We start from the raw sequence: 4,345 nt of genomic DNA on the forward strand, positions 1-4,345 counted from the left end.
TCTACCCATGGAGTTTTCCAGGCAAGAATACTGGAGTGGGTTGCTATTTCCTTCTCCAGGGGATCTTCCCAAGCCAGGAATCGATCCTGCATCTCCTGCACTGCAGGCAGATTCTTTATCATCTGAGCCACCAGGGAAGCTCTCTGTTTACAGCTGCCTTTTTGGCTGCTGCTGCTGCTGCTAAGTCGCTTCAGTTGTGTCCGACTCTGTGCGACCCCATAGACGGAAGCCCACCAGGCTCCCCCATCCCTGGGATTCTCCAAGCAACAACACTGGAGTGGGTTGCCATTTCCTTCTCCAATGCATGAAAGTGAAAAGTGAAAGTGAAGTCCCTCAGTCGTGTCTGACTCTAAGCGACCCCATGGACTGCAGCCCACCAGGCTCCTCCATCCATGGGATTTTCCAGCCAACAGTACTGGAGTGGGGTGCCATTGCCTTCTCCCCTTTTTGGCTGAAAGAATGCCAAACTCTTCTTTCATTCAACAAATGTATCTTGTGGGGAGGTACAGATTAAGAGTTTGGGATTAAAATATACATACTACTATAAATAAAATGGGGCTTCCCAGCTGGTGCTAGTGGTCAAGAGTCCACTTGCCAATGTAGGAGACACAGGAGACCCGGGTTAAATCTCTGAGTTGGGAAGATCCCATGGACAGATGAGCTTGGCGGGCTATAGTCCATGGGGTCACAAAGAGTCAGACATGACTGAGCTACTGAGCACAACCAACAAGGACCTACTGAAGAGGACAGGGAACTATATGCAATGTCTTTTAATAACCTATGATGGAAAAAAATCTAAAAAAGAATACATATACCCACGACTGATCATCTGAGCCCATACATATATAGACATATAACTGAATCATTTTGCTGTTCTTCTGAAACTAATACAACATTGTAAATCAACTCTACATCAATACAAATGTTAATTAAAATAAAAATTAAAACACTGCTATGAAAACAAAAACCAAAAAAAGCACAACTGTATCCTGAGCATTTATTGTGTGTCAAGCTCTGTGCTAGGTATTAACAAGAACAAAAACATCTTTGTCTCCTCTTGGGGTTCTGGAGGTGAGATAAAGGAGATAGATGTTTTCTTTATTTTCTTTCGTTTTTTCTGTACTGAGACGTAGTTGCAGCATGTGGGATCTAATTTCCTGACCAGGGATTGAACCCCAGCCCCCCTGATTTGGGAATGAAGAGGCTTAGCCACTGGACTACAAGGGAAGTCCCAGGAGATAGATATTGAATTCATTACACAAATAATTACATAGTTAATGATTACAATATGGGTCACGTAGGAAAATGAAAGCTTGCAATGGTGGGAAATAGTATAGTTCGTGGGCTGTGATTCAGGAGGACTTCTGAGGAAGCCTATTAGTCAGAAGAGGCTGACGTTAGTCAGAAAAGGTCAAATTTCCCTGCAGTAACAAACAAGTTCAAAGTTCAGTAGTTCAACTCAACCGAAGTTTACTTCTCCCTCGTGTTACTCATTGTACATGAGCTGCAGGGGCTTAGCTGCACACAGTCATGCTAGGGTCCAGGTTAACCAGATATCCACCATCTTGCAGCTGCACCATCAGGAGGAAATCACTGTCTCATTTGCCATGGAGGGACAAGAGAGAGACAGGAGAAGCTTCTATGGGCTTTTTCATGCCTCCTCAGAAGTGACTGACATACAGAAGTGAAGTGTCATTTCCACTCACATTTTAATAGCCAGAAATAGTCAAGAGAGTCACCGAATTGAAGTTGTTTTTCATTCAAAAGATAGTGATCTCTAAAAATGTTTATCATAGGAGCTAAAAGATGGTGGGAATTAGAAAAAGAGAGGAGGACTGCTCTGGTGGTCCAGTGGATAAGAATCCGCCTGCCAATGCAGGGGACATGGGTTCAATCCCTGGTCCGGGAATTAAGATCCCACAATGCTGCAGAGTAACTAAGGCCGTGCACCACCACTACTGAGCCCACCCACTAGAACCTGAGTGCTGCAACTGTTGAAGCCTACATGCCCGAGAGCTGGTGCTCAGCAACAAGAAAGAAAGAAAGTGAAGTTACTCAGTCGTGTCTGACTCTTTACAACCCCATGGACTGTAGCCTACCAGGCTCCTCTGTCCATGGGAATTTTCCAGGCAATAGTACTGGAGTAGATTGCCATTTCCTTCTCCAGGGGATCTTCCTGACCCAGGGATCAAACCCCGGTCTCCCACATTGTAGACAGACGCTTTACCGTCTGAGCCACCAGGGAAGTAGGACAAGAGAAGCAACAAGAGAAGCCCCACAACTAGAGAGTAGCTTCCACTTGCCTCAACTAGAGAAAGCCCACATGCGGCAATGAAGACAGCACAGCCGAATAAATAAATAAGAAAAGAGAGGAAGGAAGTGCATTCCTGGTAAAACAAATAACACATTCAAAGACACCAGAAACAAAGAGACAATGGGTTGTTGTCCAGTCACTAAGTCGTGTCTGATTCTTAGCAATCCCATAAACTGCAGCACACCAGGCTTTCCTGTCCTTCACTATCTCCCAGAGTTTGCTCAAACTCATGTCCATTAAGTTGGTGATGTCATCCAGCCATCTCATCCTCTGTCCTCCCCTCCTCCTCTTGCCCTCAATCTTTCCTAGCATCAGGGTCTTTTCCAGTGAGTCGGCTCTTTGTACCAGGTAGCCAAAGTATTGGAGCTTCAGCATCAGCCCTTCCAATGAATATTCAGGGTTGATTTCCTTCAGGATTGACTGGTTTGATCTCCTTGCTGTCCAAGAGACTCTCGAGAGTCTTCTCCGGCACCACAATTCAAAAACATCAATTCTTTGGCACTCAGCCCTCGTTATGGTCCAACTCTCACATCCATACATGACTATTGGAAAAACCCCAGTTTTGACTCTACAGACTTTGACAATGGGGACATGGATTCAAAATTCTGACAGAAAACCATATTTCATCTAGATCACTATCTAGAGCCAAAATGTCAACCAAACATGAGGCGCAAGTAAAGACATTCCAAAACAAGGGCTCAAAAATGTTCTCTCTCGCGCCCTTATGTTTTTGGAAATTTACTGTGGGATGAACTCCACCAGGGCTTCCCAGGTGGCTCAGTGGTAAAGAATACGCTTGCCAATGCAGGAGATTCAGGAGACTTGGGTTTGATCCCTGGGTTGGGAAGGTTCCCTGGAGGAGGAAAAGCAACCCACTCCAGTATTCTTGCCTAGAGAATCCCCATGGAGAGAGGAGCCTGGTGGGCTACAGTCCACGGGGTCGCAAAGAGTGAGATACAACTGAGCACAGCACGGCAGCAGCAGTCTACAGCAACGGAAGCATAAACAAAGAAAAAGAGAAGACAGGAGAGTGAGGAAAGAATTCTGACTTAGGAAAGGGATAAAGAGGGTTCCTGGGGGCTTTTCCTGGTGATCCAGTGGTTAAGAAAATCTACCTTCCAATGCAGGGGATTCAGGTTCCATTCCTTGTGGGGGAACTAAGATCCCACCTGCCTTGGGGCAACTAAGTCCAAGCACCTACCACTCAGTCCAAGTACTCTGGAGCCCATGCTGGGAAACAAACATCCTTCAAGGAGCAACTAAGACCCAACACAAGCAAAAATAAATTAACTGATTGGGGGAAAAAACCAAGTTAAACAATAAAGAGAATTCCTAGGATCATGACAGGAAGAAATCCCCAACAAAAAGGACCCAGGAGGAAAACAGAATGCTATGTCTATATTAGGCTTCCCAGGTAGCACTAAAGGTAAAGAGCCTGCCTGCTAATGCAGGTGACATAAGAGACACGGATTCAATCCCTGAGTCGGGAAGATCCCCTGGAGAAGGGCATGGCAACCCACTCCAGTATTTTTGCCTGGAGAATCCCATGGGCAGAGAAGCCTGGGGGTGGGAGGACTACAGTCCATAGGGTCACAAAGAGGTGGACGTCACTGAAGCGACTTAGCAGGCACACATTCACCTCTAGATTATTGGATGAATTTTATCATATGGAATATTGAATTGAGATAAATTGCTAGAACTTCTAAGAAAGAGAACCAAAGAAAAAAAAAGGAAATTAACTCCAGTGGAGAAATTATATATCATAATAATTACACTTAAGGGTATCCTTCAAAAGGAAATTGTATTTCCATAAAATCAATAAAAACAACTTGAATAAAATGGAGCTGTAACACTGAAAGAAAAAAAAAACAACTTGCGCCACCAAGACACCAGATGAATGCATGTCTCATATTCAATTGATGACTCAGTGATACCACCTGATGGCTGGGAGGCATCTCAAACTGAACTGGCCCTAAACTGAACTCCCAGAATTTAACTTTTGCCTTTTCTTGTGTTCCGTGACCTTCCCAT

This window comes from Bison bison, unplaced genomic scaffold, assembly GCF_000754665.1.
Source record: "Bison bison bison isolate TAMUID 2011002044 unplaced genomic scaffold, Bison_UMD1.0 scf7180017864492, whole genome shotgun sequence".
In the NCBI taxonomy this organism is placed as follows: Eukaryota; Metazoa; Chordata; class Mammalia; order Artiodactyla; family Bovidae; genus Bison; species Bison bison.